A 12,909-nucleotide genomic window follows, 5' to 3' on the forward strand; every position below is an offset into this window, starting at 1 on the left:
CATGGATAAAGTAACCATCCTCCATAACTCCTCTACCACATCTTGGTAGAGGAGTAGACCTCTAACACAGAGTAATATTCAAATGGGGGCTGGTCTGGATCATATTTGAGTCGTATGTCGGGAGGCTTATAACAACTCACCATGTAAATTTCAGTAAAATCGGATAATTAATGCGCCTGTTACAGTCTTAAGACCCTTAACCGGCATATCGGTCTATATGGCAGCTATATCTAAATATAGTCCGATCTGAAGCATATGTAGATGTAATGATGGAAGGCTTAAAACAACTCACCATTTCTAATCAGGTAATAATTGCGGCTTTTATGGGCTTAAGGCCCAAAATCGGCAGATCGGTCTATATGGCAGCTATATCTGAATATAGACCAATCCGAACCATATTTAAGTCCGATGTCGGGAGGTTTAAAACAACTCACTGTTTCCAATTTTAGCGAAATCGGATAATAAGTGCGCCAGTGCGCCTGTTACAGTCTTAAGACCTTAAACCGGCATATCGGTCTATATGGCAGCTTTATCTAAATATAGTCCGATCTAAACCATATTTGAGTCGGATGTCGGGAGGCTTTTAAAAACTCACCGTTTCAAATTTCAGTGAAATCGGATAATTAATGCGCCTGTTACAGTCTTAATGAGTTTTAAGCCGGCATATCTGTCTATGTGGCAGCTAAATCTAAATATTGTGCGATCTGGACCATATTTAGATGAGATGAAGGAAGGCTTAAAACAACTCACCGTTTCTAATTTCAGCGAAATCGAATAATAAATGCGACTGCTACGGGCTTAAGACTCTAAACCGGCATATCAGTCAGTATGACAGCTATATGTAAATTTGGTCCGATATGGGCCATATTCGGTTTGAATATCGGGGCCCCTAGTACAACTTCCTGTTTCACATTTCGGCGAAATCGGACAAAAAATTCGTCTATTACGGGCTTAAGACCCTAAATCGCTAGATCGGTCTATATGGCAGCTATATCTATATACAGTCCGATTTTTCCCATTCCAGAACTTAACCTGCGCTTAGAAGAAATACGAATTTCAACTCAGTTTCAAATCGTCTTAGAATTTTACAACGATTAGAAATATATATATTTTGCATGGTCGATAATGGATATTTCGATTTGTTACAAACGAAATGACTAAATGAATATACCCTCTATCTTATGGTGGTGGGTACCTACCAAATCAGGCAAAAATTTTAATTGTGACCAATTTAGACCATACTATACACGATTGTTGGAAGTCTTAGCGAAACACTATATGCAAAATATCAGCCAAATCGGATAACAATTACGGCATCTCGGAGCTCAAGATATCAAAGCGGGAGAATGGTTTATATGGGACCCCTTCAGGTCAAAGACAGAGTCGGACCATACTTGGCTCGATTGTTGGAAGTCGTAATAGAACATTACGTGCAAAATTTCATCCCAATCCGATAACAATTACGGCTTTTAGGGGCTCAAGATATGAAATCGGGAGAATGGTTTATATGGGACCTCTATCAGATTATAGACCGATTCGGGCCATACTTATGACAGTTATTGGAAGTCTGAACACTACGTGCAAAATTTCAGCTGAATCGGACAACATTTGCGGCTTCTAGGTGCTAAAGGTTATAGACCGATTCGCACCAATTATTGGAAGTCGTTACAACACCGATGCTAATTTCCCTGAAAATTGGTACAAAGACTTCTGCTTTGACTTCTAATATATGTGCCAAGTGTGATCCCAATTGGTCTACATACTGATATAGCCCTCAAGTAAACTGATCCTCGGCTTTGACCACCAAGTTGCCCAAATTTCCATACAATTTGGCTGAAATTTGCTACAAGGGCTTGTTCTAACATCAGTGTCGAGAATGATCCGTGTCGGTCGATAAACTGATATACTTCCATATAAACCGATTCTAGGTTTCCTTTGACTTCTTGAGCCTCTAGAAGCCTCAATTTTTGACCCGAATCGGTCTATATACTGATATATCTCCCATATAAACTGATGCCCAGATTCAACTTCGTGAGCCCCTAGAATTTTAAATTTTCTCTAATTTGGCTAAAATGTGGCACGAAGACTTCTGCTATGACTCCAGCACCCTTGTCAAGTATACTGCGATTTGGAATTTATACTAATATATGGTCCCCTATATACTGATATCGATATAACTTCTTGAGACCACAGAAGTCGTAACCATATACCGATTTGATTATTGCACAATAATTCAAATACAAACTGACATAATATAGGTAAAATTTTAACGGAATCAATGATGGTGAATACCCAAGATTTGGCCCGGCCGACCTTAGAACGTTTCTACTTGTCCGCCTATGGCACTGAACGCCTGGGTTCAAATCCTGGCGAGAACATCAGAAAAAATCATTGATATGAGAGAGAGAGTATGAGAGTTCATGGGCAAAATTTACATTTTTTAAATTTGTTTGTATCACCCAGAAGAAAAAGAGCTACACCCATTGATATGTATACCGATTGTCTCAGAATAACTTTCCGATTCGATTTAGGTCTCTGTATGTCCGTCTGTCTATCTGTCTGTTCATGTTAATTTGTGTACAAAGTACAGGTCGCAATTTTCATCCGATCGTCTTCAAATTTGGCACGGGCATCATTGTTGTCCTAGAGACGAAGCCTATTAAAATTGGAAACAACATTGAATAAGTTTTGGATATATTGTAGCTTGTCTGATTTGGAATAATACTGAACTAATATAGTCGTTTTTGAACAGATTCTCATGTAATTTGGCACTTGGAATTGTCTTATAAGTTGGGCTAATATTGCAATAATGTGGTCATTTGTCAACCGATTTACATGGAATTTGGCACAGAGGATTGCCTTACTATTTCCAACATTGCTGTTGAATCGAAATCGGTTCATATTCAGATAAAGCTACCATATATGCATATGTATTAACCGATTTTTACTTTGTCAGCATATTTCCTAACTGATTTTCCCGATTTTGGTTAAAATCTGCTATTATAAATATATAGCGCCTCAATTTATATTCGTCCGATTTTGAATAATATTGCATTAATTTGGTCATTTGTTAACCTCACAAAATATGTCACTAAGGTTTCTCTTATGACTTTTTTAATCAATGGTAAATTTCACATACAAATCTGTTCAGATTAAGATACAGCTCCCATTTATATATATCTCCCGATTTTCACTTTTAAGGCCTTTGCTATAGCATTTATCAGCCGATCTTCTCAAAATGTTGCACAGCGGTTTCTTCTATGACTCCTACAATATGTGCGGAGTTTGGTCGGAATTCTCCTTTTCAAATTTAAGCAATTTTTTTTTCGATGACTAAGTCTGTTAACCCAATGTGGTGTAGGATATCAAAAGTTCGGCTTCGCCTGACTTTAGTCCCTCCTTACTTGTTTTTCACTAATATTGCCTAAAGCTTTGTAAAACGTTTTCTTACCAATGCAGTGTAAGCTCACTGCAGATGTTCTTTATTTCCTCTCCCTACACAGCTTCACTCCCGACCTCACAGCTTCTGCAACATTCGTTCGAAAGCACGCTAACTTTCAAAGGAGTACAGCTAGACGCTTGAAATTTTGTACAAATAGTGTAGGTCGGTTGGGATTGTAAATGGGCTAAATCGGTTCATGTTTTGATATAGCTGCTATATAAACCGATCTTGTGTCTTCTTGAGATTCTAGAGGGCGCAATTATTAACCGATATGGCTAAAATTTTGCACGTAGTGTTTTGGTATCACTTCCATTAATTGTGCTAAGTATGTTCCAAATCGGTTCATAACCAATATAGCTGCCATATAAACAGATCTCGCGATTACACTTCTTGAGCTTCTAGAGGGCGCTATTCTTATCCAAATATGTTGAAATTTTGCATATGTTGTGTTGGCACGACTTCCAATAATTATGTCAAGTATGGTCTAAATCGGTTGATAATCTAATATAGCTGTCATAAAAACAGATCTCTCAATTTAACTTTCTGAGCATCTGGAGGGCGCAATTATTACTCGATTTGCCTGATTTGGTGTTATAAAGGGTGATTTTTTTGAGGTTAGGATTTTCATGCATTAGTATTTGACAGATCACGTGGGATTTCAGACATGGTGTCAAAGAGAAAGATGCTCAGTATGCTTTGACATTTCATCATGAATAGACTTACTAACGAGCAACGCTTGCAAATCATTGAATTTTATTACCAAAATCAGTGTTCGGTTCGAAATGTGTTCAAATTTTGACAAATTTTGTTCAGCGATGAGGCTCATTTCTGGTTGAATGGCTACGTAAATAAGCAAAATTGCCGCATTTGGAGTGAAGAGCAACCAGAAGCCGTTCAAGAACTGCCCATGCATCCCGAAAAATGCACTGTTTGGTGTGGTTTGTACGCTGGTGGAATCATTGGACCGTATTTTTTCAAAGATGCTGTTGGACGCAACGTTACGGTGAATGAACACATTTCGAACCGAACACTGATTTTGGTAATAAAATTCAATGATTTGCAAGCGTTGCTCGTTAGTAAGTCTATTCATGATGAAATGTCAAAGCATACTGAGCATCTTTCTCTTTGACACCATGTCTGAAATCCCACGTGATCTGTCAAATACTAATGCATGAAAATCCTTACCTCAAAAAAATCACCCTTTACCATGACTTCTAACAGCCATGATAAATACGGTCCTTGTCGGTCAATAACTTTATATAGCTCATATTTATTTGAAAAGGTCATTTAAAGAACTTCACAAATGCGATCCAATATCCGAATCTTATATATCCTCCACCGTATATAAGATGCGGCCCGGCCGAACTCAGCACACTTTTACTTGTTCTATCAAACAATGACCTCTCGTGATGGACACAATGATTGAGATCTCTGTTTTGACCAACGATAGCAAAACGAGTGGAACGTTCACAGTCCCTAACTCATGATCTGTCATAAGTTTCCCCTAGGCCTTGTCTCAAAGAATTAGCTTACATGTCGCTAGACGCATATCCACAGGCTGCAATTCTCCTGAAATTTGTAGAGCAATTCCTAGCTTTACAAGTAGTCTGTTCTACAATTCCCTAAGGTATCTCCACTCAGACCAATTGAAATTTAAACTGTTCAGCAATTCTGTTAAGAGATATGCGCCAATCAAGGACAGCTTTTGAATTCAGCAATATGTTCACCATTTAGTGGCTGCCTGAGAAGATATTTATACCCTCCATCGTTAAGCCATTATATCTTTGTTATTCCACTACTTATTTTATTGCAAGCATCTTCTTTTGATACATTAGCAGTGATTGGGTAACCTTCTCGATTTACGCAGTCCCAATGTTCAGAATACTCACATTGTCGTTCAGTCTGGAATTATCATCATGGCTTCTAAATATTACCAGGAATATTGTCCACGAATTTTTTCAAATACCGACTTAGGCAATGTGTAGTCCACATCGCATGGAAAATTGGGCAATGTGTCAGCGTCCGCAGATGCTGTTAGACCAAATATAAACCTCTCTTAACCTCACGGCAGCAATTTGATTAGCCACAAAGTCCAAAAGAATTACGCTAACTTCAGTGCATCAAATGATGTCATCCTCGACGGAGCTGTGGGTGAATAGCCCATACTTGAGTTCCGGCCGAGTAATGAACAGTAGGTGCATTTTTGAAGTGCTGCCGATCTCCAACACCATAAAGCTAAACGATATGTGGTTCAACCAAAATTAACAGATTTTCATTTAATCAAAAACTGATCTGATCAAAAACTGTTTTAATTTAAAATCTTTATTATTATTTTTTTTAGCATGGAGAGGTTTTTGTCCTGGTGAATGTGAGACAGTTGCAAAGAGTTTGCTAGCAACAGTAAATGCTGCCACCATAGCCAATGAGCAAACATCTAGAGCAACAGCGACAGCATCAGCAATAGCAAAAGCAGTCGCACCCCAAACTTCATCCCCAGGAGCCAAAATTCGCTTTCAGCATAATTTAAATAACACATTTAATGGACCGTATGTTGAGGGAAATCTTTACAATGGAGCTATACACAATTACTATGGATTTATAGTACCATCTTGGCAGACACCCCTGCCCTACGATCCATCTTTCATAGGACCTTTGCCCAGATCAGCATTTGGCAACGATGTAATGGAAACTGAATCAATGAATGAGTCCATGCATGGAGATGATGAGAATTCCGAATATGGACCTGCAGTAATTGATGGAAAAGCGTTCGCTTCAGTTATGAAAGCATTAAAATATATAAAAAGTTTAGTAAATGGTGTTATGCAATATATGCAATCATTACAGACTGCATAGGAGATATTGCTTACGTTCTGAACTGTCATAAAAGTTTATTTTTTGTTAAAAAATAAATATTTTTACTAGATTAAAAACAGTGTAAAGATGTGTCTTATTATTCCGCGGTTTCTGATTACAATATTATTTCCGTATAAAGTTCGGCCGGGTCGTATCTTATGCACCCTCCCCCATGAATCACATATGAAAAAATCTTTGAAGTACTTTTTCAAATATGTACACGAAAAGAAATAAAACATTTTTACGACTGAGAAAGTACTTTTATGTTTATATATAACCGAACCTAATGCCTTTTTACTTATTAATTAAATATTATCGAATACAAGGAACAAATTTTTCCCTTTGCTCCATATAATTTCATTCAAATACCCCATATGTCTTACTTCACAACACCTTATTGAAAGACGTGGTTATCTGAAATTAGCTATGGGGCAATTCACTCCCAAAAAAAAAACGTGTCATTGTGCTGGAAACAATTCTGTGATGTTGTTAAGGCAGGTCATGGCATTGTCAAGAGCACAATTTGATGGCTGAGTAGCCATTGCACTGTGTTCAAAGTCAAAGAAATGTGAAATCGTATTAAATAAAAAAAGAAAAATTAAAACTGTATACATTTGTTGACTTTCAATATCCATGCCAAGTATGGCACGAAAGTTTCCAGGACTAACGTTTTATACGAACATAAAACAATGTGAACCGATTAAGACCATATTTGGCATGGATATAGAGCGGTATATTACAATTCATTTTTTCCAATTTCAGCTAAATCTAGTTAAAAATATGCGCCTTTCTTGAGCTGAAGATGTAAATGCGTGAGATAGCTAAATTCAGCAGTTATATCCAAATACGTTCTGTTCAAGACCATACACGGCACTGTTGTCATAAGGTCTAATCTAAATATAACAAGTAAAAGAGTGCTAAGTTCGGCCGGGCCGAATCTTATAAACCCTCCCTCCACGGTATGTCTTTTTAGGCAAACATATGATTAAAGGCAAGAATTGCTATGATCGTCTCAATGTTCTGAGTCGTTCTAGCCATGTCCGTCCGTTCGTCTGTCGAAATCACGATAGTGGTCGAAAGCGTATAGCCAGCCACTTGAAATTTTGCACAGATACTTAAAATTGATTTAGGTCGTTGTGGATTGCAAATGGAAATTTTTGTTCTCTTTTGACTTCCAAAACTGTGCTATGTACGGCCCTAATCGTTCTATAACCTGGTATAGCTCCCATATAAACCGATCTTCCGAATTCACTTCTTGGGTCCTAACAAGCCGCAATTTTTGTTCGATTTGACTATCAACAACTGTGCTTATTGAAAGACGGTCTAAATCGGTCTAAAACCTGATATAGCTCCCACATAAACCGATCTGCCGATTCGACTTCTTGAGCCCGCCGCAGAAGCCGCAACTTTTGTTCGATTTGGCTGAAATTTTGCATATAGAGTTCTGTTATGTCTTCCAACAACTGTGTCAAGTACGATCCAAATCGGTCTATAATTTGATATAGCTCCCATATAAACCAATCTCCCGACTTGACTTCTCGAGCCCTTACAAACCGCAACTTTTGTCCGATTTGGCTGAAATTTTGCATATAGTGTTCTGTTATGACTTCCAACAACTGTGCCAAGTACGATCCAAGTCGGTCTATAACCTTATATAGCTCCCATATAAACCGATTTGCCGATTTGACTTCTTGAGCTCCTGGAAGCCGCAATTTTTGTCAAATTTAGCTAAAATTTTGCACATAGTGTTCTGTTATGACTTCCAAAAATTATGCCAAATATGGTTCAAATAGGCCTATAACCTGATATAGCTCCCATATAAACCGAAAGCCGCAATTTTTGTCCGATTTGGCTGAAATTTTCACGCAGTGTTCTGTTACGACTTCCAACAACTATGCCAAGTACGGTTTTAATCAGTCTATAACCTGATATAGCTCTCTGATATATCAACCCACCATAGGATGGTAGTCATTCCGTTTGGAACACCTCGAAATATTCAATGTTCAAATGTAAATCAGTTTTTCCAAAGGACTTGACAACTTTTTATACCCTCCTCCATAGGATGGGGGTATACTAATATCGTCATTCTGTGTGTAACTCCTCGAAATATTCCTCTAAGACCCCATAAAGTATATATGTTTTTGATCGTCAAGACCTTTTAAGTCGATCTAGCCATGTCCGTCCGTCTGTCTGGCGAAAGAACGCAATTTTTGGAGGGAGTAAAGCTAGCCGCATGACTTTTTGCACAAATACTTCTTCTTAGTGTAGGTCAGTTTGGATTTTAAATAGGCCATATCGGTCCATGTTTTGATTTAGCTTCGATATAAACCGATCTTGGATCTTGACTTCTTGAGCCACTAGAGGACGCAATTCTTATCCGATTGGCTGAAATTTTGCATGGTGTGTTTTGTTATGACTTCCAACAACTGTGCCTAATATAGTTCAAATCGATCCATAACCTGATATAGCTGCCGTCTAAATCGGTTGAATTTTGCGGTTGAAATTTGGTACAATGACTTCTCCCATCACCTTCGACATACGTGTCAAATATGTTGTGAATGCTGGCCTGAGCTCTTTCAATGTCGTCGACTTGTTGGCATAGACCGATGATTGGTCGTAGCATCAAAGATAATAGTCTGGGGGCTTAAAATCGCACGAACGAGTCCAATTGAATTGGCAATTTCTTGACACAATACGCTTATCAAACTTATTGCGCATTGTGCGGTAGCGTTGTCCATTCGCGGTAACGTGACGATTAGCATTGTCGACGGAGAAGTATGGCCCAATGACGCCGCCGGCATGCAAACCCAACAAACAGTTATTTTTTGTGAATAATGTGTTGTTTGGTGAAGCTCATGTGGATTTTCACTAGACCAATAACGCAAATTTTGCTTATTAACGAAGGCATTAAACAAAAAATGCGCTTCGTCATTTAATATGATTTTTATCTTCAAGTGACTCCGAATTTCGGTAGTAAATTTTTATGATTTGCAGACGTTGTGCGTTCGTGTACTTTTCAGTGATGAAAATGTTGAGTTTACTGAATAAATTGACAGTGATAATTCGATGATTAGTATAAGAGTGCGTTCTCAAATTAAATTAAAAATTGTCAAATCCCTATTGGAGAACCCTTTATATTCTTGATTCTCTTGCCATTCTAAGATGATCCAGGCATGTACGTCCGTCTAGGGAAATTACACGGTTGAATGAGTAAAGCTAGCCGCTTGGTATATTACACAGATACTTCTTATTGATGATGCAGGCCACCGAAGCACAAAGATGAGCAAGTCCGCCTATGACGCTGAAGGCCTGGCTTCGAATCCTGGCGAGAACAAAAAATGTTCAGCGGTGTTTATCTCTTTCTAATGCTGGTGACATTTGTGGGGCACTGTATCATTTGTTAGGCAGCTATATAAACACTTCTCCACAAAGAGGTGTTGCACTGCGGCTCGCCGTTTGGACTCGGCTATGAGGCCACTTATCATTGAGTTTAAACTTGAATCGGACAACACTGATTGATATGTAAGAAGTTTGCCCCAATTCCTTAATGGAATGTTCATGGGCAAATTTGTATTTGTTTTTTATTGATGGGGGGAATTGGGTATTGCCAATGGGTAGGGATCCGATTTTACCGAGTAAATTCCCAATGCGTGGGAAATTCATTGGGTATTTGTTTGGGTATTTAAAATTTTTCAAGTATGTTGGTAACTGAAAACATTTTGTACCATTTTTGTTAATTTTTTTTTTTACTTTTATACTTTATAGCGGTCTATTATCTGATCTCATAATAGACCGCTATAAAGACCGATCTATCGCTTTTTTTTTTGAGACAATAAATTGCTCATTTTTCATCCGATTTCGTTAAAATTTGGCACAGAGAGTTTTGGTAAACCCCTACCCACGCCTATGATATGTAATCTAGATCGGACCATATTTAGATGTAGCTGTCATAAGGACCGACCGCCCGATCTCCCGCTATAGGGTATTAAGTCAATAAAAGATCCGTTTATTACCCGATTTCGATGAAATTTGGCACATTGAGTTCTGGAAGACCCCTACCCATTCCTGTTAAATGTGGTCCAGATTGGACCATATTTGGAAAGAGCTGTCATATAGACCAATCATCCGATATAGGGTGTTGAGCCTATAAAAGAAGCATTTTTCATCCGATTTCGATGAAATCTGGTACCATGAGTTTTGATAGACCTCTACACCTTTTTGTAGAATGTTGTTCAGGTCGGATTATATTAAGATATAGCTGCCGTATAGACCGATCTCCAGTTATATATATTTCATCCTATTTCGATGAAATTCAGCACATAGAGTTGTGATTGACCTCAACACCTTTTTGTTTAGTGTGGTCCAGATCGGACCATATTTGTCAACTAAGTTCATTTTGTGTAACCATGGTGGTTGGTTCCCAAGATTCGGCCCGGCCGAACTTAGCATACTTTTATTTGTTATTGCTGAGTTTGAACGGCGTGCAGCACACCGAGACCACTTTGTTTAAAAGTTCAGGAAGAATACCTACTCGGCTGAATAGAATAACCGAGGGGATAACCAACGATGATTTTTTCTGATGTTCTCGTCAGGATTCGAACCTATACTTCAGCGTCATCAGGTTTATAAAGTTACACAATAATGCGGTCCACACCTATATAAGAGCTATAAAAGATATTCTTGTACACTTGGCATGCAGAAAGTCATAACAGAAAATCACATTTGAAACTTCCATGAAATCGTTTAAGAATTTTAACCTCCAGGGATTTCAGGCAAACAAATTGGTTGTAGGTTTTTATGGAATATTGGAAGTGTTTGGGTTTACGCGTTTGTTTACTAAGGTGTGTTTTCAACATGTGAAAGGAAAGAGGTAACTCGCCAAAGCATAGATCCTTAAGGATCTAACATCGATACAGCAAGGGGCTACAAAAACGAGTATAAAAGCAAAGGTAGTGTAAAGTACAAAGATATGAATTTTTTCTTTAAATTTATTTCATTTTTAAAGATGATCTCGACTTTATTTTAATTCATGCGTCTTGGGGTTTTAATAATATTTTAATAGTGAACACTAGAATAGGCCCCAACCATGGCATTTCCAACAGATGGGATTGAATAGATTGGAGGTCCGTGATAGATCTGCGAATATTGTTGCCCATACTCGGGATAACTGTATGAATACGAAGATTCTTGAGGAACATATGAGGAATAAGAAGTATATGCAGATTGTTGAACGGGAGTTATAGGCTGGTAACTAGAATAACTGCTGCTGTAATATGGCTTAGGTTGAGGGTATTTGATTATTAGAGGTGGTGCATCACAAGGTTTGATTTCCACCTGATATTGAGCTCCATAAGTACCACCGGTTGAATTATAAGAGCCAGTTGAATTGCTAGTCATTCCAGTTTTATTGTATGAGCTTCCAGTTGTGTAGTATGAGTTGCCACTATTGTATGTACTTCTAGTTGTAGTGGTTGTACTGGTTGTACTGGCTGTAGTGGTTGTACTGGTTGTAGTTTGAGTAGAATTGGCTGGCATTTCAGTTGTATAATAGGCACTTCCCCCATAATTGTATGAACCTCCTGTGTAACTGTATGCACTTCCAGTTGAATTGGTTGGCATGGCAGTAGAATTGGATGGCATTTGATAGGATGAATTCATAGAGTGCGAATATGAACTGCCAGTAGAATTGGATGGCATTTGATATGACGAAGGCTTGGAGTATGAATTTGTATTGGAATTTCCATAGCTGGAGTAGGAAGTCGCAGGATTTGTCTTAATACCCAGAGATGCAATGAGTTGACCTAACTGTTGCCATGGCACAGAATTAGCAGCAGCAGCTGCAGTATTGCCATAACCATTATTGCCATAACCATAAGTGTTAGATTGACCCGCAGGATAGGATAAGGATATTTCGAAATTGATTGGGTTCTGTCCTTGTTGATTGTAGGAGGTTGAAGCATATGCAGAGTATGATCCCGAAGGAGAATATGAGGTTTGAACAGGCTTGTTATAAGAGTTTGACGAATAGGAGGAGCTTGAAGGGGTGTATGTCTGTGAGCTAGAAGGTGAATATGATGTTTGAACTGGCTTGCTATAAGAGTTTGACGAATAGGAGGAGCTCGAAGGAGTATATGATACTTGAGCCTGACCTGGCTGGCCATATGAGTTTGAAGCATATGTTACTTGAACATGAGCTGGTTGCCCATAAGAGGTTGAAGTATGTGTCGCATATGAACCCGAAGGTGAGTATGTGTATGTTACGCCTCTATTGGCCAGATTTGAGGATTTCTCATCCAATGTTTCAACTTCTTCTGTGATGTGTCTCTTCACTTTCGATGATTCGTCGGGGAAAGGTTGACTGGGTACCGATGAATAAAATATTGGAGAAATTGGCAACTGAGAATATAAGCCATCCGATGGTGAACTTGGCAAGTACATTTGACGTAAATGTTCATAAAAATTGTTGGCGGGCGATGATTGCACTGAATGAGGACCGAAATCTGAGGTAGTGGTTTGTTGTTCTCCAAGAGATTCGGCATGGAACATATTTATTTTTGTAGGTGCCTTGGTGGTACTTGGCGTTGCTGCTTCAGTGCTTTTTACATCCAATAATG

The 12,909-nt window shown here is 38.5% G+C and overlaps 1 protein-coding gene across 1 annotated transcript in view; it reads left to right on the forward strand.

Moving 5' to 3' along the window:
• Window positions 1-12,909, forward strand: part of LOC106092522 (uncharacterized) — a 363,841-nt gene that overhangs the window by 101,694 nt on the left and 249,238 nt on the right. The window lies entirely within an intron of this gene.

The sequence above is a fragment of the Stomoxys calcitrans genome, chromosome 5, assembly GCF_963082655.1.
Source record: "Stomoxys calcitrans chromosome 5, idStoCalc2.1, whole genome shotgun sequence".
Taxonomy (NCBI): domain Eukaryota; kingdom Metazoa; phylum Arthropoda; class Insecta; order Diptera; family Muscidae; genus Stomoxys; species Stomoxys calcitrans.